Source organism: Mustela erminea, chromosome 2 (assembly GCF_009829155.1).
Source record: "Mustela erminea isolate mMusErm1 chromosome 2, mMusErm1.Pri, whole genome shotgun sequence".
NCBI classification, from domain to species: Eukaryota; Metazoa; Chordata; class Mammalia; order Carnivora; family Mustelidae; genus Mustela; species Mustela erminea.
Window position 1 is genome coordinate 109,953,516 of NC_045615.1, and position 25,411 is coordinate 109,978,926.

The following is a 25,411-nucleotide window of genomic DNA, read 5'->3' on the forward strand; positions in this document are numbered from 1 at the left end:
ACTGGGGGGGGGGGGGGGGGGGGTGAGAGTGGGGGAGGAATCCTAGGAGGAATCACACAGATTCATGGAAAAGCCCCAGGGTTATCAGCATCTGGGATGTCACCCTGTGCATGTGACACACCAGATCTCAAGGCCCTTTGGTTATTTTCCAGCCTCCCATCTCCTAACTGACACAAGCTCCTCCCACCAGGCAGGCAGGCACCACTGGTTTCCCCCTCTTTTTGACTCTTGGTTGTTGCTACTTCTGGTCCCCTCCTGGAACTTTTCTCTTGTCCCACCCCCACTTCGGACAAACAATTTCCTTTCCTTCCAGCCCAGCGTTCATGCCCTCCCCTTTCCCAGTGTGTTTCTCTCTGCTCTTCAATTTCTCCCTTCTAGGAGCCCCACCCCAGCTCTTATAAACACTCCTTATGGTGTGTTTGTAGGAAGCCATCACCTTAGGACAGAATAATACCCAAATTTCTAATCAGATACTCAAGGTACACCTCCACTTGGTAGAGGTGTATACTTGGTGTATATTAGCCCTTCCTTTCATGCCTTCCCTTCCTCAAGCACATGGACTCACTATTTCTTCTCTGCCCCTGAACTTCCCTGCCTTGAGAATTTTGTGCATATTGTTCCCCTCATCTTCAATACACTTCCCTCCACCTTCAGTGTGTCTCTCTGGACCTCTCTGGATAGGAATGGTCTCTCCAATCCTTAATCTGTAAACTCGCTCTTGGGTGTGCAGTTGTGTACCCACATTCAAGGTACAAAATCTACAGCATAATTTCATTGGAGCTAGATTATGAGACACATGAGGCCAGAATCCCTAGAAGGTTTTTCTTGCATCTCTCCCAGAGTTTAGGCAGACTGTGATAGATATAGAGATAGTATAATGATAGAAGGAGCAAGCCTAGAAACCTCCATTTTAGAACAGGACCACATACTTTTTTTTTTTTTTTTAAGTTCCATCTGAAGAGATAGGGAAGGAATAGAAAAGACACAACTTCAGAAATCAAAGGGAATGGGAAAGGTACAATGTGTAAGGTATTTCAACCAATTTTTGGAGGATGAGAATTGAATGCAGAAGTAGAAGAATCTTTATTAAAAGTGCAGACACCTAGACCATGGCAGTCTGCAGGAAGAGATTCCATGAGAAGTAAGCCAGTTTATCCTACAGAACCCTAGAAAGGCTCAGAACATGGATGCCTGTCTGATGAAGGTATGTGAAGTGGGATTGGGAAGAGGGGCTCCATTTACAGAGGATTTACATGCTTACATAGATCCCTGGTTCCAACTTCCACCTACCTACATAAAACTCCTAAATGCTTCGTCACAAGAACAGGTGTCTCACAACCTAAGTAGAACATTGGAAAGTTCTTCTTTGCAGACATGTAAAGGATCCAGAAAAATAACTCGAGAAGCTCATATAGGTCCCTCTAGTGAAAACACCAGCTAGCCACCCAATCCCCAGTGGTATGACCTACCAGGCAAAAAGGTTTACTCATGCTCCCAGGGCTTATAATTAGCTTTCTGACAGTGTGTGTTTAATACAAATGGATGAGCAAGGATCCCAGGTTTAAGCAAAGTTTCCAACATAAGACAGAGAAATGGAAACAAATAAAAGAGGGGAATAAACCCAAAGGAAAGAGACAATGCAGGAAGCAGAAGAAAACTTTTTTTTTTTTTAAAGCACCATTTGAATTTAAAACCATGTGTCAATATGCTGCTTTGATAAAATGTCAATATAAAGATAGAGTACATTTTGGGGTCTATAACAAATTTGGGTTTTGAAATATGATTCCCACACTTAAAATCTATGTGTGATATTAAAAAGAAATCGAATATCTCTGCCCTGCGTTTTTGCATCCATAAAATTACTGTGGTAATATACTAACTCATAGGGTTGTTTTGAGGATTAAAAGGAGCATTGCAACATAGTGTGTATATTCTATGCTAAATAAATGATAGGCATCTTGGGAAGTTTTGAATGCCAGTAGTTCTTGCCCTGTTTTGGAGAAACAGACCCCTCAGAGAACTTGATAACGTCTCTGTGTCCTCTCACTAGAAAAGCAAATACACATATGTACACAGACAAGAGTTTACACATAACTTCAAAGGAATCTCAGACTCTCTGAAGCCCTAACAAGAACTCCCCAGGTTAAATAGCTGATCTAAACAAAGAAGTCCTTAAGGGCAAGGATGTTCCTTTTCATTTCCTTTAAATCAACTGCAATGTTCAGCGAAAGAGGCAACTCAGTGAACAGGGTAGGAATTGTATCTTATTTTGCCTGTGCCAAATAGAGACCACTCGGCACAAATAACAGAAAAGTTTATTGGCCAGAGGAAATCCAACCTTAACTCCCAATGCCTATCATTCCACTTGGTCCATGAAAGAAGATGGCTGATCCAATGAGCTTGTGCTAACCTCATGCCTGATGATACCTATAATTTTCTATAGCTCCAGGGTTTAGAGTAGGGACTCCTAATGAGTACCTGCAGAGGGCAGAGATAGAACCTGAAAAGACATTGTTTTCTCCTACAGAAAGACTCATGGCTCTCCTGGAAATGCTGGGCAGCCTTTTCTTAGAAAGGACTGACTGCCTCCGTGGAATCTATTACTGAGCAACCAAGCACTCATTAAGAATTTATGCAATGGGGTTGAATAAAAAGATACAGAACTTGTAGTTGGATTGACCTGGTTTGGGATGCTGGTTCCATTATTTCTAAACTGCATGACCTTGGACAACTTACTCAGCCTCTCTGAACTTGTTCTTCTATCTGAAGCTCAAAGAGCATGAGGAAAGACTATACTTTCCTTAGGAGTATAGGAATTACAGTGAGGGAGCTGGTGTAGCTGGGGTAGAGTGAGGGGGAGTGAAAGAGAGAGAAACTCAGAGAGCCAGGTCATCTGGATCTCACAGGGCAGCACAATGATTTTATATTTTCTTCTGAGGAATATAAGAAGTCATTGGAGGGTACTGAAGAGAATAGAGACATTACATTTCAAAAGCTTACTTTGGCTTTTGTGTGGAAAAGACTGTGGGCACAAAAGCAGAAGTTCCATTAGTGACCACTACAATAATCCTGGAACCAAAGATGGTGGCCTAGACAAGGGCGGCGAGGATGACTGTGCTTATGATAAGAAGAGTCTGACTCAGGATATCTAACACTTAGGATAGCTTACATGCTCTAAAATGAAAGAAATAACAGAAGAATCCAAGTAGCTGAGGACAATTTCATAAAAGAATGTGGCTTCCACTATGAAGAATATGACAGAGGAAAGATGCTAGTTGTTCCCTTCTTTCTCAATAATTGGACATCCTAGATTTTAGCTCAGCACAATGGCCCAGAGGAAAAAAAAATTGGTCTATATATTCCAGTCTCCCCAGCAACGAAGTGAGACCATGTGACCATGTTCTAGCCAATGAGATATCAGTTAAAGTAGTGTATGTATCTACCAGGAAATGCCATTAAGGGAAGGGAGTGCTACTTTCCCATCTTTCTTCTTTTCTACATGCTAATAATACAGGCATGACCAGAGCTGGAACAGCCATTTCAGACTTAAGTGCAAGCACTCAAGAAAGAAGACTTTGTCCCCACTGATCTTGATGCATCCTCACTAGTCCTGGATTGCCAACATCATGTGAATGATAACTCAACTTAAAACTGTTAGAAACACTCTGGTTTGGGATATCATGTCACTAAAAAATGGAGCCAAATCCTAACTGGATCAAAGAACAATAGTTTCTAAGATGTAAGATTCCTTAAAGAAAATGTTTTGGTTATTTGCCAAGCCAATGGACACTAACTCTACTTCTACAGTAGAACTTCAAAACTCATAGTGAAACAAAATTACACACCCTAAGTCTTGGAACTTGATTAAAATAGAGATCAATTGCTGATTTTGAATTTTTGAGCATTTTGACCGTCTACCTACAATATTCTGAGAAAGGCTATTGCCCATATTAGGATCATCAGACTCACAGGAACTCTCTTAGTGCTACCATTACTATTCACAAATGGAGACATAAATAACATTGGAGTTGAATGGGGATGAAATTTTGAGAACCTCTCACAGTCCAGGAAACCAAATTGCAGGGCCATCTGAACAATTTGAAGAAAAAAAAAAAACAACTGTAAATTGAGGGACTCAGGAAAACTTAGTAGGTACCCAGCACCTACCACACAATTCCGCAACTTAATTTGAATGTTCTTAGTTGACTCCTAAGGAAAGTGAAACAGTGATAAAATCAGATAAACCTCCAATTGAGGCTTAAAAATAATTATTGCATGAGTGAGTATACTTTGCAAGACATCATAAACCTAAGTATTTGGCCTATAATGTATTTTAGAAAAAAGTGAATGAAATCTCAAACTTTCACAACCAGAATTTCCAGATTCAGGGGAAAAAAAGGAAGAAAAAGGAGAGAAGGAAGGAAGGAGGGAAGGAGGGGGGGAGGGAGAAAAAAAAAAGGCATAAATCAGATCTGGCATGACTGAGCCATCATACCTCCCTGATATAGTTTAACTAAAGTGGAGTAAGGGCTCTTTTCTTTACACTTGGCATAAGTCCTGCCATTTGGGACAGAATTCCATCAGCTCACTATTGTCTTAACCCCTGTATGCATGTGACCCCTATAGGCATTAGCTTTAGGAGGTAAGATCCATGAAGTATGGGAAGAATTGCTCTTGTCCACAACCTATTTTTAGTATCTACACAGTGATTGCCACATAGAATTATTGGTTAAAAGAACAAATGAATATGCTGTGCCTACATTTCAGAAGAGGAAGTTGAAATTCAGAGAGGCTAAGTAACCCACCCAAAATCCCAGAGCTGGTAGACAGAATTCAAACACTAGATCTCTTGGCTTCAATTGCTTGTTGTCTGTTTCACAAAGACAATAAAGGAAAACTAATTTCAGATACCTCCTATATTATAGAATATGGATGCTGATTTTTTTTTTTTAATTGAAGCCATATTTAAGTACCAGGAGATGTTTGGATCTCAAGTTTACAATTTGAATTTTGAAAAATGTATATGCCTATGTAACCACCATGCTTATCAAAATGGGAACATTTCTGTTGCCCTAAAAAATCTTCTTGGGCTCCTTGCCAGTCAATCCTACCACCACCCCTAGAAATAGCCAAAGTTCTGGTCATTTCCCTGTTCATACAGATGGAATTATCACTAGATATGTTTTTTTCTGGCTTCTTTCCTATAACATAGTATTTTGAGATTCTTCCCTATCATTGCATATATCAGTTCTTGATTCCTTTTTATTGTTGAGTAGTGTTTCATGGTATGGACAAACCTAAATTACTCATCCATTTTCCTGCTATGGTCTCTGGCAATGATTTTTTTAAATGGGGCTACCAATACTTGTGTACAAGCATTTCTGGTGACATAAGTTTTCATTTCTTTTGGGTAAATAGCTAAGAATAAAATCACTGGGTCACAGGGTTAGATGTTAGGTTCACTTTATGAGGCACTGCCAAAGGGTTTTCCAAGGTGGTTGTACCATTTTATACTCCTAACACCAATATCTGAGCAGTCTATTTACTCTCTATCTCCATCAGTGTGTGATGTTTTCAGTCTCTGTGATTTCAGCCATTTTGTACATGTGGTGTTTTTCTTTAAGGTGACTCAAAAAATAAACCGAATTTTCAGAGGTAGGATTTTCCTCCCAGCTTCACTAGATAGCTGACTTCCTTAATTTCACACTTATGTTAGTTGCACACAGCAGTGTGTTGGTAAACATTTAAAAAGGGGAACTTCAAGAATGGTGGGCTGAAGAGACTTGGCTTATAGTGTTTGCTGATTTCTGTGGTGTAAATATACCCACTGAGGACAATTTTAAGCTGCCAACACTAAACACAGAATTGGGAAGAAATGTGCACCCTGCGCTCTTGTGAGCCTGCTACAACACGTTACTGTCCAGTACTTCACAGTGAGATTCAATTAATAGAAAAGTATCTGCATTTTCCAATGATAATGACTATGAATAAACATGCCATGGTGTGAACCAAGGTCACAAACAAAGAAGAGAGAGGAGGTTTTCCATTCCACTACTGGCTATAGTCATAACACTGGAAGAAATTCAAATTACTGAACTTAAGGGACTCCAATTTAAACCTCATGTGCACTGATTGGAAAGTTTGGCTGGGAACCTGGATAATGAAGAACCCACTGGACTCTGAGGATGGCTGAGTCTGAAATCACATGCACACTGTAGTTTCTATCAGGTGCCACGGAAGTCCCCAGGTCCATTTTCCAGCTTTGCAAATTTATCTCCTCTACCTGGTGGACATCAAAGCCGCTCAAATTTGGGCTTTATCTTGCCTACCCATTGGTATTTTCTGTTGATGCCTGCTATATTTTGGCCTCTCTCATGGCTCAGACAGAAGCCAAGTCCTCTTTCTATGAGACTTCTTCCTTTTCCAGCATTGCTCTTCTTGTCTAAAATACCCTCTTCTTTGATTTGCCATTTTCTCATTCAAATCAATCATGCCTCCCATTTGTTGAATTCCATCGAGGTACCATCATTATGCTCAGAATTTTACATACATGGCATCATTTAATGTTTAGAGTAGTATTCCCATTTTATTTTATTTTATTTTTTTTAAGATTTTTTATTTATTTATTTGAGAGAGAGAGAGAGCATGAGAGGGGAGAAGGTCAGAGGGAGAAGCAGACTCCCCATGGAGCTGGGAGCCCGATGTGGGACTCGATCCCGGGACTCCGGGATCATGACCTGAGCCGAAGGCAGTCTCTTAACCAACTGAGCCACCCAGGTGTCCCAGTATTCCCATTTTAAAGATGAGATCACTAAGGCTCATAAAATTTAAATCATCACACACTAAAAGTAGCTCTTAACTTGGCTCCTTTAATAACCAAACTGAGATTTTGAACATAATTCTTACAACCAAAGCCCAAAAGCTTCCTATTTTATAGGCAGGCCCAATTAAAAGCCCTAGAACTCACTGAACACCTTCCTAAATTACTAGCCCTAAGGCAGATCAATCTTTTGCACACACAGAGCTGCTAGACCACATTACCTATCTGACACAATCTCATGCCTCCTCTTTCATATCCCACATCATGCTACTCCAGGTCTGTGTCGATCCTGGTTTATGGAATTATTCAGTTCATTGCCAAAATCCTGGCCATTTCCTACTTGTATGGCCTTAAACAACGTAACTAACCTCAGAAATTTGGAATGATAATACCTACCTTGAAGAACTATCCAATAGATTTTTCATTGCCAAAATCCTGGCTATTTCCTACTTGTATGGCCTTAAACAATGTAACTAACCTCAGAAATTTGGAATGATAATACCTACCTTGAAGAACTATCCAATAGATTTAAATTAAGCCTGTGTGAAGCATCAAGTCCCATACTGGGCACGTGGAAGGTGCTAAATAAGTGGGATACTCACTATTATTATTTAGGTCAGAGCCTATAGTTTACTGTTACAGTAATGGCCCCCAATAAATGATACCTCCTACACCCATGCCTTGGCATCATCTCTCCGACATTGACTCTGGGTTTGGCTTTGGTCCACAGAACATTAGTAAATGGGATGAAATTAGAGACTTGAAAGTCACTTGCACACTGGGATTGCTTTCTTGGAATGCTCCCTCCCCATGAAAAAGCCTGGGCTAGTGTGCTAGAGACACGTAACCTAGCCCAATACCCAACACCAACTGCCAGACATGTACATGGGGCTATCTTCAACCATCCAGCCCCAGGAGAGCTGCCGATGATTGCAATCACATGAGAGATTCCAAGGTAGACCCACAGAAGACCACCCAGGCCAGTGCAGCCAAAGTTGTTAATGCACAGGATTTTAAATGAAAAAAAAAAAAAAAAAAAAAAAGCCAGCTGTCTCAAGCCACTAAACATGGGAGCAGTGTACTGGACAGAAATGGGTCCTTCATATTTGAACTTTCCAGCACATAGCACTCTAGCTCATACATGAAAGGCATCTGATGCACATTCAATGAGTTTTATGAAGGAGAAACTTGTGCAAATAACTGAGATCTCTCAAGGCAAAAGCTAGGCTTTATGCTTCCAGGGCATCTCACATAGCTCAAACCAGAAAAGGCGCAAAATCAGGCTTTTCTCAGTAAAAGAAGTTTGACTCCATTTGCATTTAAAGAAAATCAAAGCTTTGTTTATATGAAGGACTAAGATTTTTCAGCATCTTCTTGAGCAATGACCTCTCTCACAACCTGGACTTTTTCTGACATAGTTGTGTATGAGCCAGACTTTTCATTGAAAGGCACATTCCAGCCCTGAAGGTGGAAGAAGCTGACCTTCTCCCTAATTAGGGGAAATTAGAAAGGGAGATCAGTGAGCAACAGATGCAGAGAATCACACCAACCTGCCTTTCCTTCTTCCAGGCCCCCTACCGCAAATCCCTTGGCATATGACCACGAGGGCACTTTTCACCATAGCTGTATTGACATTTCTGTGGCTCCACATCTGGAAAAGCAACTTTTAAAGTTGATTTCACAAGCACACTTGTGGCTCCCTTTTGGCCTTTAACAACACAAGATACATGACTGTGAAACCTACAGCTAAGAGCTTTTGCGCCAAGATTGAGGAAGTGCTATTGGGATGTGAGCATACTTCTTCTTGGTGAGTATTTATTTACAAAAGGACAGCCAGAGTGGACTGTCACCCTTCAGAGAACACACTAGGGATAGCACGTTGCTGCAGAGCTCTGAACACACACTGAGGTCACAAATTCTTGCTCAGCCATTTCTCTGCCTGGCAAAGCAGGCAACTTCCAGTGTGAGGCTGAGGACATTAACCCATCTTCTGTTAATGCTAATAAATGATTCAGCCTTCTGTGCAAAAGCCAAAGGCATAGTTCTGGGCATCTTGGAAGAGCTTACTCTAAATGTCTAATGGGCCTAGAGCCAAATCAGTGACTCTGCCTCAGAACCTTCCAATTGTCTTCATTTGTTAAGCCTCCTTCCCTGGGACGGAGGAGGAGTTGCAACTGTGTTCTTTTTTCAGGAGCAAAGAGCAGCTTCCCCAGATGTCGGGAAAGCAGGACTGCAAATAACAGCAATGGGAGAGGAAGGGAGGAGAGAGCAGAACTAACCATCTTCTGAACTTCTTGTGTTTCAGGTATTCAATATACATGCTTATGTTTAGGTCTAACCATCACCTAGCTTGGAGGGAGTTATTTTCATTTTATATTAGAGGACACTGAGGTTAAGTAATCTTTCCAAATTGATTAATATGTCACAATTTAAGTTATTTGCCCACGTTAAGGAATTTGCCATGATTCATTGGGATGGATGTGGGTGGCTAATTAATGGTAGAACAGATATTTAAAACTAATCCAGTCTGTGTTCTTTATAAGAAATTTTAAACTGAAAAAAAGAAAAACATTATTACAAGCTGCCTATGTGCCAGGCACTGTGCCATGAACGTCATGTCTGTTTTCTTATTTAAACTATGATGAAATTATTGCCCTTGATTTGCAGATGAGAAAATGTCTCTGCCTGAAGCTGGCCCTTTGTGAACAGGCCCATTAATAGTACACACACACACACACACACACACACACACACATGCACGCGCTTTGGGAGCCTTTTGAAAGAGGCCAACATTTTCATGGAGCTCACTAAGTCTTTGGGTTGAAAGAAACTTCTAAAAGACCTCTAAAGAGACTAAATCCTTGTGTGCTAGTAATAAATACCTTCTGTTTCTATAGCCTTCTTTAGTTTATAAACCACTTGCAGAATCATCATCTTGTTTTGTCCTTGCAACAACCCTATCCAGAATGAAATGTAACCACTTTACAGATGAGAAGCTAAGTATATAAGAAGTTGAGGAACTTATTCCAAATCCATCAGCCAATAGGCAAAGTCAGGCACTGAGCCCAGTGGGTCCTCAACACCAGTGGTAAACTTGACAGAGACATGACTTCCAGTGACAATGTAACCTAAGTTTAGACATTACTATTATCACAGCTACGTAAACTATATATACACATTTCCCATTATCTCTGAATGAACCAGATTACAAATAGACGCGAAAATGCATGCCAGTATTTTCTATCTCATCTTGCCCAGCCCCTAAACATTTATCTGGGAGAGCTTTAAGAGAAGATAGCTCACAGAGGGTCAACACTGGGGAGAGAAAAGAGGGAATGAGGGAAAGCCATGTCTACCATAGGACTTTAGCAGCACATCAACAATGCGAAGGCTTTTGGGGATTGTGTGAGTGTTCTGTGGTTAGACCAGGACCCCTGACCCTGGATGACATATTTGGCATCTCTCAGTCTCAGACCAAGACACCTGACTCACAAAGACAATCAGATGTATAACAGAGGTTGGCACAGTATGAGTAATAAGCACAGATTTCTCAAAAAACAAGAGCCCTTGATATGACCCACAGTCATCCATCATCTTGTCTAAGAATGGACAAAGAGATCTCCTTCTCTTCAACATGAAGCAAATGGGGTGATGCCCCATTCGCAGCTCATAGCTCCTTGGTTCCAACCTGAGAAGACCCTTTGAGGAAGCAACTGCTGCCAGTAACAGCCTCGCTTAAGAGTATCCAAAGGAGTTTGCTTGGTTACTGCAGTGTCCCCCCCCCCCCCGTTTCTGCATGCACACCCAAACCCAGGTTCCACGAGATAGACTGCATCTCATGCAAACTCATAACCTGTGAAATTGTGTTTTGATTGGGTATACCACATATGCCTAGCCTTATCTACCCAAGTCCCGAAGGAAAATTATAGAATACCATTTTTTTCCCTTAGCCCCCGTAGAAAAAGATTCAGTTATTACATTTTTTAAAATTCAGGGCAGGCATAACCATAGCTAGCCTTGACATTTCTGAACAGAGCTGAATTTCCAGGGAAAGCATAGCTAACACAACCAGTATACCAAGGTCTATTTCAGAACATAGAAAATGTGAGTGGATTCACAATATTCCAGAAAAATCAATATTTTCCCTTAAATATCTGAAGCAGATGAACCAAATATTTAAATTAGATGATGACATGATTTATTCAAATTCTCCCACCTGGTGAAACAACTTTTTCAATGGCATTATACATCATGTGTGCACCTACTTAACAGGTGTTTGATAATCCTTTAGAAGATGTTGAATGTGAATAAGATTCTAATTCTCACATAGTTACCTTTGAATGAGAACATTACTTCCCATCTCGAAAGCAAACAACACACAGAAAAACACCAGACTGTGCTGTATGGTATGTATTCAAACCCAGATTTAACAGGGCCTTTTCCCCCACCTTTACCCTTCTTTAAGACAGGATGGAGTGTGTCAAAAATGGTTTGTTAACTTGAAAGCCCTACACAAATATCAGTTGTTGTGCTAGAAAATAAACTTTACATTTATCTGAGAATCAAACAACTACGAAAACTCCAAAGTTGGGAGGAAACCAGGAGGTCACAAAGTCCAACCTCCCGTTTTCAAGTGGGCCCCTACAAATGAAAACCAGATGACATTTTCAACAGACCACTTTCAAATTAAATGTCAACTGCATACGATGCAGCCTAAAACATCATAAACTCTTAGAACACAAAGCTCTTCCCCATTTTTTCCAGGAGGCCATCAAGGCCCACGTGGAATTCATATATTCATTCTAGAAGTCTATAAAGGCGTATTGCTGGGTACCTCTTGGGGAACTCATCTATTTTCACGGCTTTGGTGAGCACATTTTAAGGTTATAATCCTTCCACATGCTTTCAAGAGTCACCTTTGTAATTCTACCCACATATTATATTTGACTCATAGTCAACAGATATAAAGCATAATAAAGAAACCTAAGCCTGGAATCCCAATTGCTGGTTGGGAATTTAAAACTTTGGCTGCCAAATACCTCCAAAGTGCAGATGATAGTGGTTTCCTGACCTTGAAGGAGCTCATTCAATGAAAGAGAAAAGTCAAGAAAATCATACAACGGGTGGAGCAGAATGTCAGAGAGAGAAAGGGAAAAAGAGCAAAGAGATGCTGACCCAGCAGCAGAAACTAATTTTCAAAACAGACTTTAATCAGTATAATTCTTCATTAATTAAAAAAAAAATCACGTTCTGTTATTAAAATGTATAAACCAGCTAACTTACATTTGTATACTTTAACAAAAACATGCTTAATTTTTTTTAGTATACACATTTATTAAGACACTCAAAAATATTTTGAATACACACCACGACTGACATTTGAATGGAAATTTAAAATTTACCAAAGACACCCATAAACATCATCATGTGTGGTATTTTCCATCGCCTTTACCTAGTGGATATTAGTAAGATCTCCATCTTCCAACAAGATTTAACAGCTTGAGCTCTGGAGATCATGGGTTGGATTTGAATTTTTAAAGCTCAACCAATTTATCTCTTTGAAGGAGCAACTGCACATAGTTGAAAGGTCAGTTTGGGGGACTAGAGATTCCAGCTGGAGCTCAAGCTCTAACCCTATCAGGGCCCAGTTCCTCACCTGTAACATCGGGCTATGATAAAAATTAAATTAGCGTTGTATGTAAAGCTCGTGAAGCCTTGTAGAGTTAGTTTACTGGAAAGGAATACTGTTATCATTATACTAAAGAGTGAAAAAGAGAAGTCCACCATAATCTCATCACACAACCATATTTTTTTTTTTTTGCTGCATCTTTTCCTTTCCTCATTGTTAGCATAATTGTCATCATCCAGTATATACAAATCTGTGCTCTGTTGTGTTTACTTAATATAGCATAAACACTTTTCTCACAAACACTATGTTTAATATCTACATTCAGAAAATTTATTATAAGTAATCATCTCCTTAGTTTTTAAACAGTGAGGTTGCTTCCAATTTCAGTGTTAAAAATAATGCTGCAATAAACATCTTCGTGAATATAGCATTCTCCACATACAAGATAATTTTCCAAGAATGCATTTTTTTATATGTATGGTTCTTAAGAGCCATGTCTTTCTTCTTTATTATTAAGTTCCTGAGACTAGTAGAAAAGTCTGGTTCAAGAAATATTTGGTGAATAAATGAATGAGTGAATGAATGAATCACTTCAACAGATTTTTATGTTAATTATTGGATGAAAATGTTTATCTTGAACATTAAAATGTAAATGTCAAGTGGTAAAAAATACAGGATACTCTTATTCTATACATTATTGAATTTATCAAATGACATAAGAATGGGAACACATTATTTGTTAATATTTTATTTCTTTGAAAACCAAGGTTTGCTTTTCCTCTTAGAAGCAATTAATGGTGGGTCAGCAAGCAGGTGCAGAGATTAGAATTAAATCCCTCAGTCCTCTCCCTTTTTTGGGTGCCTCATTTCAAATTCCTTGGCCAGTGATATCCTTTGACTAAAAAGACATCCTTTCAATCAAGCTTTATTTACATTTCTGCAGTTCTACATCTGGAACAGGGACCTTTAAACTTTATTTCACAAGAACTCTTTGGCTCCCTCAAGGCCCTTTAAATAATAAAGATATTAAAGATTTGTCTTTTATTTTTCTTGAATTTTTTTCCTAATTCTGCTTTTTATGATGTAATTGGAATATGTCCTTGAGGCACAGAAGTTTTTAATTTTTAAGGAATCAAATAATTGACTCTTTGTATACAAGAAAATATTCCCCATGCTTTTTCTCACCTTGAATCTTTTTCTCAAAGACTTCTGAAAAGAGTGGTTCAAAGTGCTACTTCCCTGCTCTCGTTGCCCAGCTTCTTCACATTAGCACATTCTTCAGAGCCCCTGAAAATATCTCTCTTCCCTGACCTCCACCGCCTAATGTTTTCTTCCACCTACATTTGTTTGATTTCAGGCTTGATACTGTAGTAAACGTTCAAAGCAAATGGAATGTGGTCTGCGGTTAAAAGGTACGAGAGGGAAAACTATATCATGTCCTGTTTCTGCTAATGGTAGGTCAGGAGTAAACATCCATAAGCAGATGCCATGAAATCCACCACCCACAGGGAGGAGAGTTCACTCTGGCTCTTTGAGAGTCAATACAGAAGACATGTTGGACGAATGCTTCAGCCCAGCCCCAGATTAGAGGCCACTGCCTCAGATTTGGGGTTTAAATATCATCGTGCTAAAACTGAGGATGGGATTCTATCAGGTCGTTGGTCTTTGTTCTTTCCCCAAGAAAAGTGAGGTCCAGGGTATAAGCGGATTCCCTACTCCCAAGTTGATGTTGACGTTGTACAGAGTAGGCCGGGTAACCACAACCACAATGTACCAGGGGCCTCTGAGGTCCCCTTTCAGCTCTGTCATGTGAAGATTCGATGGTCATACCTGTTTGTTTTGAGCATGAGAGTGTGTTAGCCCTCCCTCTCAGTAACAGCTTTTCTATCAAAGGAACCCAGACAAGTGTAGGGCTCACTCCACTCTCTTGCCTTCTGTTGGCAGGACCAAGGACCAGGCACATGTCAGGTGCTCAATAAATGTTCGTTATGTTTGCTAATATTAGTTATAAGTATTTACAAAATACAAAGTCACCTATTATCCCACATGCACTGCTTCCTCCAGCAACAAATTCCTTGATCACAGAAGTTGTAGGTAATAATAATCCTACTGATAACAACAGCATAACAACTTATGGAATTCCTATCTTATATACACTATATCACTCAGTCTTCAATTTTCAGGCTGGGCAGGTATTACTAATCCTGGTTTATGGGCTCTTTTATGAGGAAACCGAGTGCCAGAGAAGTCTGTTTGCCCAAGAAGAAATGAGCTAGTTAGCAGCAAGGCTGGGTTTCCAGGACAAGTCTTTCTGATCTCAACTCTCATACTTTGTCTACACTCCGCACTGTCTCTAAGACCTTGGCCTGTTCCTGACATTCTTCGTATTACCTAATACACTGGGTTTGCCACACAGTGGTTAGTTAACAGATCAGAAGCCTCACCTGTAACATGGAAGCTTGCAACATGGTTGACTTGGATTTAATCATTTCAAACAACGACCAGCCCAGTACTTGTAGATTTTATAAATAGAAAGCAAAGTAAGTTCTTTCTTGGGCGGTTGATAAGCAAAAGATCAAACTCTCAACAGAACTAGTTGCATTTTAACTTATTGGAAATGGGGCTAAAGATTCTATCTATACATTTTTTTTTTATGGCCTACATGCATAGAAATCAGACTTTTGAAGGATGTATTGTTACCTTCTGTGGTAGTTTGAGAGAATATTTCCAGAGCTATAAAAGCCCTGAATATGCAAATTTTGGAAACACTTCTATGTTAAAAATACCGTAAAGCAACCACGTGTAAGCATTGCTCAGAGCAGGTAGAAGGCAATGCCACATTTGCAGTTTGTAGGTTCCCCAGAGCTCTTTATTAATTCTATCATGTCATTTACATGAAAATGGGCCCTCCTTTGTATTAAGATGCTAAAGCCACATCACATGGACAATGCAAATGAGTCAGCAAAGAGAGCTTTGTCATAAAAATATATAATTTATTTCAGCAGTTTCTGTGGATTTTTGATATCAAAGTCTTTTTATGACACTGACAGTCATCAAGCGGATGTTTGTCAAAGTACATTTCCCAGATGTCTAAATAAAACAGTTTTTGCTTTGATGAGTTTTATACTGAGAGCTGAAGAAAGGCTGTGCTCTATTTGAATTTCTCTACTTTTGGAGTATGTATCATATCTTTCTCTTTTCAATTCACCTCTCACTCCACATTTGAAGAGTTAATGTTCAAGTTAGTTGGACTCCAGTTCATGAAAATCTCCTATAAATGTTTTTATAACAAGCAAGGGAACAATAATGTAGAGGGCAGAAAAGCGTCTTTAAAATAACAGAGATTCAACCAATAAATTGGAAAAAGCAAGGACAATTCAGAAACAAAATTTAATGACTTATAAACATATAGAAAAATATTTATCCTTACTAGTAAACCACAGAATACAAATGAGAATATCAACACCAAACAGGTTTTGTCTATCACATCACCATGTGTTTCTTGCAGTGATACTCAGCAAAGGCCAGAGTAGGGTCAAATGACCACACTAAGGCACAGCCATACTAATAAGAGGAACAATTGTATAACTTTGGTGGAAACTTACTGGTGATACTTGGTATGAAGAGTCTCAGAAATGTCCACACTCTCTGAATTTGTGGCCACCTTAAGGTTGGTACCCAAATTGGGGAAAAAAAATCCTTTTAATCAAAGCTGTTTACCAAAATAACATTAAAATAGCAATAATCATTAAAACTCCAGCAATAAATTATTTTACTGACTGAAAAAAGATACTAGAAGTATTATAAGAAATATTCTTTGAGAGACTTTTTAAAAATAATATTTTTAAATGTTTGTTACAATGCAAACAAGAAAAGCAAAATATAAATGTATGGTAGAAACTCCATCTCTCCTGAAAAAAAGTAAAATAAGGAGCACCTAGGTGGCTCAGTCAGTTAAGCATCTGCCTTTGGCTCAGGTCATGATCCCCGGGTCCGGGTATGGGGGCTTGTGTTGGGTTCCCTGTTCAGCAGAGAGTCTGCTTCTCCCTCTTTCCCTACCCCCACTTGTGCACATGCTCTTTGTCTCCTTATCTCTCTCTCAAATAAATAAATAAAATCTTAAAAAAAAAAAAAAAAAAGTAAAAGAAAAAAATACTGCCCAAATAAAATAAAGTAAAAGCCAAATACTAATTATCAAGGTCTTTGAGTGCTGAGGTGTTGGATGGTATTTATTTTTTCCATCTATCTACTTGTCTCTATTCTTATATTCTACCATAAGCATATATTATACAATGAAGCTAAGTGCAAAGCGAATTATAAAAGGCAGAAAACAGAAAACAAAACAAAACAAAATTACACGAAGACCCTTGATGACAAGTCATCACTAAACATTTATTACTGCCCCCTCATCCTCATGCAGCTCCTGGGGCTGTGGAGTCACCAGGCGGCAGCTGCAGCCATCAGACCCCAGACTGGTTTGAGAAAGAAAAGGGGATGTGGCTCCCCATGGCCTCATTTCCTAGGACTGTGAGCTGCCTGATAATCTCATCACTGCCACCAGCAAAAGTTCCCCTGGGCACTGGCCTAGGAGTGCGTGGCAATAGGGTGCTCCCATCACGGGTCCCCCCACCCCATGAGGGGAACTCAGTGATAATGCCTTGAAGGGTAAAGAATGTTCCTAAAAATTTCTTCCAAGAAAGTGGCCAAAGACAGCGTCCCTACCAGCTGACCACAGGTCACAGCCTTATTCACCACAGTGCAAATGGCCATGACCAGAGTCCAGTAAATACTCACCCAGCAAATGAAGAGAAACCACCCTCCCCACTACCACCACCACCACCGTGCAACAACAGAGACCTGGTGAGATGAACCAAGGTGGTGATGACACTGCTGGGAGCATCGTCCAACCAACCACCAGGCAGAACAAGGAGCATTCTCCCCTTTAATCCTTCACAAGGAAAAGAACAAAAACACACACTTCTCTCTCTATTCAAAACCGGGGCTACATAACATGGTTCCATGCGGATTACACAGTCAGTAAGTCATACACACGATGATTTAATTAATGGCATTTTTACCCAAACTAATCTGAAATTTTAATGTGTTAAAACAATGTCAAGAATCTCAGTATTCAACTATTTAACACAACTTTCTACAGAAGACAGCAGATGTGTTCCATGTGTTTCCAGAGAAGCAAGAATGTTCACATGGATGGAAGCTGCAAGAAGGCAAAGCCTAGATTAGTATGTGGAAGAGTTTTTCACCTTTACAGACAGCCAACAAAGCAGCGGGCAGCCTGACACTCCTCAGCTTGCACAGGAATTTAGCAGTGGCTGCAGGGCTGTGTGCTAAGATTTAAGAGCAATTGTTTCCTTCCTGAACTTTCTCCAGCTTCCATCAGACTAATCCCCATTTTGGTAAATGGCACCAATACCCATATATTCACTGCAGACGAATATTTGAATCTTCTCTTTCCTTTACCACCTACATGCAGTCCACCAGCAAAATACAACGCAAATTCATCCACGTCTCCCCAGCCTCACCACCTTCACCCTCCTCCACTCCATGATCTTGTCTCCAGTGCAGCTCTGGAGAAGCCCCCCACTGTCTGCACTCTTTCCCTATTTCCTGAAATTCACTGTCTGCCTAGCTGCCAGAATGATGTATCAACATCAAATCAGATCATACCATTACCCTACTTGTCCCTTCCAAAGGCTTCCAAAGTACCACAACAATCCCAAATGGAAATTCTTTCTCCTGCTCTACAAGGACCACTAAATTCCAGTCCCCAACTGTCTCTCAAATCAAATTTCAGGCTGTTTGCTTCAGCCACACTGATTTGCTCTCTCTCCTTTTCTTTCTGTGCTTGCCATTGGCTTGCGCTTAGAATGTTTTCTCCCACGATGTTGATGGGGCTGGTTTATTCTTGCACAGAAGTCTTTGTCTCAATATCAGCATCTCAGGGGACCTCTCTAACTACCTATCTAACGTAGCCCCAAAGGTTCTCCCCCAACCCTTCTCTTATTTCTTCCTATTACTTAGGTCACTACCTGTTATTTTCTTATTTTTTTAATTGATTTAGATCAAAACAAGCTCCATGAGAGAGGGACTATGTCAATCTCGTTCATTGCTTCATTCAAAAATTGCTTTTATGCCTAGCATGAAGCAGTTGTTTAATAAATACCAATGGAATGCGTGTTAGATATACTGTATCATGACCAAATTCCACACAGGGAGAACACAAAGACACTATCTAAGGAGCCGAGTGACTCATTGGGGAGCGTTCCTAGAGAGTTGTGTAACTTCCTTCAAATCCTTCTGACCTGATTCATGTATTAACACTTTGGGAGCCATTTAACAATACAGTGAGTAATGGAGTCTCAAGGGACACTTCATGACATGACTATTTCCCCGTTATCAAAAACTAGCACATTCGCTGAAGCATAGCCATTAAAAGCAACTATTAAGACCACATGAGCTCTTGTTCATATTATCTCTCCTGTCACTCTCTGACCATCTTCACCAATGTGGGGAGATCCTGTCCCCTACGGGAGAGTCAGCACCTTGAAGGCAGCTTTACATCCGGTCTGTTACATGTGATCCCTCCTGGTGCACAAACTAGTCCTCGTGGGATGCACTTCCACACTGGGGACTGGCTTTTACAAAGCGCGAAAACTGTGCCTTAAACAGTGTTCTCAAGAAAAGTGAAGTTCACTCAGCCTAAAAACTCCAAAAAATATTAATGAACCTTGCATCCATTCATCCAGGTATTTCAACAGGTGCTATCCTACACAGGTCCTTTGGAGGGCGTTAAGGTTTGAATGTAGGAGAACACAAAGGCAACACTAGAAAGAGTGAGCGCCTTTGGAGCTCCTGCATAGAGTGAGGGTAAGAGGCCCTTTCTGTGAGTCTGTTATTGAAGCTGCCAGTGAGTAGTTTCCTGCACATAGAAACACCTAGCCAGAGGCCACATGGGGTAATGAAAGGATCATAAGCTTTGGAGTCCAATAGGCCTATCCAAATCACAGCTCTACCATCTACTAGCTGTGCTCCATAGCCAAGCTATTTATTTTAGCTGAAGCTCAATTTCTCCTGCATGCGGAAGTATTATGGTAGTATATATGTCATAGAAAAATCCAGAAATTAAGTAAACTTATGTATGGAAAAGCTTCTGAAAGTCTTGGCATCTAGTAGATGCTTAATTTAAATGAGCTTATTTCCTCCCTTTCCTGAGCACAGAGGAGGATGCTGTTTTCACTGCAGAAATTTTGCAGGACTTAAGGATGTCAGATTTCCCACACTGGAGAAATCTGAACAGTCTAAGAATCAAAAAGGAAAGGAAACAAAACCATCACTCAGCATCACAGCTTCCCTCACATTACTACCCCAAGAGCTAGTTCCTAGAATGATAATCCCTTTTAACAATGTCCTCCTGGGCTCAGCAGGGCTGAGGAGATGTCATACCAAATTTCTGGAATGGAAGGAAGGTGGATAATGGAGCTATTAAATGAAGTAAGGGACATAGGAAAAGAACAAGATGATGAGTTCAGTTTGGGAATTGGTGAACTTATGTCTGTTCATCATCGAAATGAACATTTTCAGGAAGTGCTTGGATATACAGGTCTGAAACTCTGTCATGAGTACAGGTCTATAGGTAGATACTTGGGTGTGATGGATGGTACAGGTGACAGTCAAAACCGTAAGTGTGTGTGTGTGTGTGTGTGTGTTGAGGAGGGAAAGATATCACCCAGAAAGTTTGTATCAAGAGGGGGAACTTGTTAAGACGAGGAAATGCCCTCCTTTATTGGGGAGGGGTAAGGTTTGAAGCAGTTGGGATGCTGCTGAATGCTTAATGCTCTTGGGATTGAAGGGGGGTTGATTTTTAACACTGCTAATTTCTTTGTGTCAATACTCCACCATAGCCAATTTCCAGCTACCAATATGACATCAACAAGTTCAGAGAGTTTCTGAAAAATTAACAATAGGTTTTCACAAGCATCTAGTAGCCAGACCCAGTATACCACAGATGGCAGGAAGGAAAATCTGAACAGTAAAATAGTCAAGCAAGTAGAAGAAAAAACTTGAAAAAGGGTTTCATGAAAACTAAAAGTATTGAGTTTCTCAGTAGAGACTATGGCAATCACAACAGAAAAGCTCAGTAAGTAAACACAAAACATATCTTTCGGTTTGCCAACATGGAGGTGAGTGATGCCTCTGAGAGATTCAGCAGCGGGAGGGGAGGGGAAGTCAAGCTGCAGTGGCTTCACAGGGAACAGATGGGAAAGAAGTGGAGACAAGCATGGACAATCCTTTCAAAACACTGGCTTAGAAAGATCAAGAGAGAAATAAAGCAATGGCCACAATGGGATGCAGGCTCAAGGTATATAGTCTGACAATAACTGAGAGGCATGAGCCCCTAAATAAAGAAGAGTTCAGCAACCACAACATGGCTGAGGACAATGGCCACCATGTCAACAGGACAAGAAACAGGTCAGGTGGTCAGGAGCGCCACCCTCTGCTAGAGAAAGGGGAAAAAAAAAAAAAAAAAAAAACTTCTGAGAAACGTTCCTCTACCTGCTCTGTTATTACCATCTGGAACAGGAAAGAGATAGGGATGGCCCTGTTTGATTTCTAAGGGCAGAGACAGTTGGGAACAATCCTGATTCTGTCATATTCGAGCTTTGCGATCTCAGGCAGGACTCATTTCCTAAGCTGGAAATCAGATACAGTAACAACTTCACTTCACAGGGTTTTCATGAAGATGTGATGACCTTAAACATGTGAAGGACCTATCAGGGTGACTGGCATAGAGCAGACCCTAAGTACACTTTAGTTTCTCTTCTCCACCCCTTACCAAGAGCACTGAGACCTTTAAACAAAAATGGCAAAGGTATCCTGTGTACTACCCATGACTGGGGAGGAAGGAAATGTTCCTTCTGCCGGGTAAGTCATGCAGCTCCCGGAGACGAGGGGATAAACAGGATGGAGCGTTCCTCCCCTCCTCACACCCATCTGTTGCACAATGAAGTGGTAAATTTTTATAGGCATGGGCTGAGCTTGGTACTGCCACATGGAGGGAAATCCTTCCATAAAGCACTTGGAGAGTCATCTGGACAAAAGATGTTACATGAATATCAAGGATCATTACCGATCCCATGTTCTAGAAGGTATGAATTGTGGGAAGATAGGAAGTATGCACAACTTCAGAACATCGTATCTACGAAATTAACTTGCTCCAGCTTTTCCTAATTTGACATTAGTTATTTTTAGGGTTTTATGATCTCTTTTCTTATATGAACTCACTACAAGAGTAACATTTGTTTTAAATCTCTAAATGGTTCCTTTGGGGCTGAAAACTTAGCTTTATTTATTTTCTTATGGTAAAGATAAAGCTAGGTGGTTACAGAAGTGTAAAAGCCAGTCACTAATATTTAAATCCAGCAAACTGATCCAAATATTTTAAGTAACAGTGGTTACTGTACCAGGGATTTCATATAAATATTGAATTAGGCTTATTTATATTAGTTGGTCAAAATTTGGAAAAGGGAGAAAGGTCACTTTAAGTTTAGTGAAAACTGTGGCTCACATCTCCATAACAGAATCCGTAGGCATCACTTCTCAGTAGGGTGCAAATGATAAAAAGCCCTTCAGTTTCCAAAAACCACTTTTATTTTTTCAAGCATGTATGCACTCTACTTTTTCCTACTGCACAGGGGAATCCTACTCCTTATGTGATATTATGCTAGAAAGGTTAAGAAGTCATGCTTCTATAATTTTAAAAGTTATTAATTTTAATTAATAAATTCACAAATATAGCCTCCTTATAAAAATATTAAAATATCAAATAAATCAAAAGTCACAATCAATATAACTCTCCCTTGTGGGTCCTCTCACCTCATCTAAAATAATTATTACTGGGATGCCCAGGTGGCTCAGTGAGTTGACTGACTCTTCAGCCCAGGTCTTGATCTCAAGGTTGTGAGATCAAGCCCCAGGAAAAAAAAAGAAAAAGACAAAATAGAATTACCATCATTTTGTGTTATAATTTGGATGTTTATCTTTCAAGATACTCTTTATTTTCCTATGCATTTATAAACATTACCTATACATATATATTTTACATACATAATATTTATGTGCACTTATGTGTATGTTATATATGTAGCTATTATACAATTATATATATACACACTTATATAAAAAACTTCTGTATGAGGGAAAGGAATTTATAAGTTAATACACTCTACGTTTTCTAAAACTTGCCATTTTTTTTACACTAAATATTTTTTAGACCTTCCTAGGTTAGTGTGTTCTATATTATCCCACATAATATAATATTTCACTCTTTATGGACACACATAATTATTTAGGCTTTTGGTCCTATTGGTGAAGAAATATCTGCAATATATGTACCAAAGTCCTCTAGTCTCAATATACACATCATTTCTGAAAATCAGTAAGAAAAAAACAAACAACCAAATAAAAAAATTGACAAAAGATATGGATAGCCAGGTTCCAGAGGAAAACACAGAGAAAAACATACTCAACCTCAGTATTGTCTAGGGCAGCAGTCTTAAATGGTCCTCAAAATCATTTCAGGGAAAACATGAGATGAAAACTATTTTTATCATAATTTTATGTTATTTGCTCTTTTCTCTGTGTTAACATTTGTATTGAGAGCGCACAACAGTGGAGGAAAAAAAACAAACTTGGGGAGCCTTAGCACAAATCACGGCACTGGTCCAATTATATGGGAGTGATTCTATCCTTTACCACCATGCATTTGGAGTTAAAAACAAAATTTGATGAAGCAGTAAAAATTATAAGTTGCATTCTATCTCTACCATTGAGTATTTGCCTTTTTATTATTGTGTGTAACAAAATGAGAAAAGCATGAATGCTATCTCCAGGAAAAGCATTTGTGTGATTGTTGTACGCTCCATCAGTGGCTTACTTCCTTCAATACCATTTTAGTTGAAAGAACAACTGACAAACTATAGTTATTCAGATGTATATTTGGCAGACATTTCCTCAGAAATGAACAAAGTGAGCTGATCACTTCAAGGAAAACAACTGACGGTATTTGTTGCCAACGATAAACTTTGAGCTTTCGAGCAAAAATTAAATTATGGTAGACCTGTATCTGCCACTCTAAGCTTGACAGCTTCCCAATACTTAGACTTTTCTGATGAGACTGGTGGTAATATTAACACATGTGATGATTTTTTTTTTTTTTTTTTTTTTTGCTCTTGCATAATGAAAAATGTCAGATTTGGAAGACTGGCAAAATTCAATGAACAAATATTTTCCAAATAACCTACACATGGTATTTCAAATTCATGAGTGGGTGAAAGATCCATTCAAAATGCAAGATAGACTAATGAATTTTAATATTACAAAGCATGCAAAGCTCAATGATATGGTTTCACATTCCACAATCAAGCTCATCTTCAAGAAACTATCACTTGTATAGTTTTAGTAGAGGAACAAAGAAGAATTATTTCAAAAGCCTATTAGAATATTCCTTCCTTTTCCAACCACAAGTCTATACAAGGCCAATTTTCTACAGACTTTCTTCAACCAAAACAACATATCAGCAGATTGTATGCAGGAGCTGATATGAGACTCCATCTATCTTTTATAAAGCAAACATTACATTTGCAAATGGGCAAAACAAGGCCAGTCTTCTCACTTAGCTTCTAATTTGTTTGCAAAAATATAATTTTTTAATTTAAAAAAATGTCATTTATGTTAACATGTAATAGGCTTGGTACTGCTATTTTTAAATGAGTAGCAACTTTTTTTTTTTTAATTTCTCAGATTTAATTTCTAATATGGTGACTCTTGATAGCTATTACCCACAGAAGCAAAAGCTCTTAGGGGTGCTCAAAATTTTTAAGAGTGACAGGGGGTCCTGAGACCCAACTCTCTGAGAACTTCTGGCCAAGTAAATGCAAATTAAATTTAGATATTGTGTTTAACCCATCAGCTTGGCTAAAATTTTCAAAATTAATAATACCAAGTGCTGGTAAGAGTACATACTCTGATCGCTTAAGGGATTATAAGTTGCTACAGTCATTTTGTAGGACAATTAGGCTGTATCATGGGGCTGGCAAACTTTTGTTATGAAGACTAAAAGAAAAAGCTTTATTTATATTTAAAGCTGCCTTATATAAGATACCATTTGTAATAAACAACAAAAATAAGAAACAGGTGATGGGTGTTAAGTGCACATGTGATAAGCACTGAGTGTTGAATATTAGTGTTGAATCACTAAATTGTATACCTCAAACTAATATTACACTGCATGTTAAGTAACTGGAACTTAAATAAAAACTAAAAAATAAAATGCATACACTCTACGTTCAGTTGTTCTGTTCTTAAGCACCTACCCTAAAGAAATGTTCACACCTATATAGTATCTAATATGTGCTGGACAATGTTCTCATCACTTTACATGTATTAACCCATTTAATTCTCATGAGAGTCCTATGAGGTAAATACTGAAGTTTCTCCAGTTTCTTCAGATGAAAAAACTGAGGCCCAGAACAGTTAAGTAACTCATCTAAAGCCGTATAGTTAATACACAGATGTTGGTGAAGCATTACTTTATATAGCAAAATCTAGGAACCACCTAAATATTTAGAGACTTTAAACATTAAGTTTGTTCTGCTTCGTGTATTTCCTCATACAGATCTCTTTAAATTAAGTGGTTTCCTGCCTTCATGTCTTTGCCTATTAAAATTTGCCGAGTTTACACTGGAAGTGTCACATTCTCCTTAAAGTTTGGTTGACAATGCCGGCCGGTAATGATCCCCCCTCTTCTTAATCCCCAGAGAACATTATCTCCTGAGTGTATGGAGTTTAATATTGCCTAGATCTGTCTTCTACCCCCTGACAAACCAGAAATTCTTTAAGAATTGAAAATAAGTGGGGGTACCTGGGTGGTTTAGTGGGTTAAA

General features: G+C 39.2%; 1 protein-coding gene across 10 annotated transcripts in view; it reads right to left on the reverse strand.

Moving 5' to 3' along the window:
- Window positions 1-25,411, reverse strand: part of LDB2 (LIM domain binding 2) — a 375,718-nt gene that overhangs the window by 311,130 nt on the left and 39,177 nt on the right. The gene's annotated exons all lie outside the window — the stretch shown is intronic.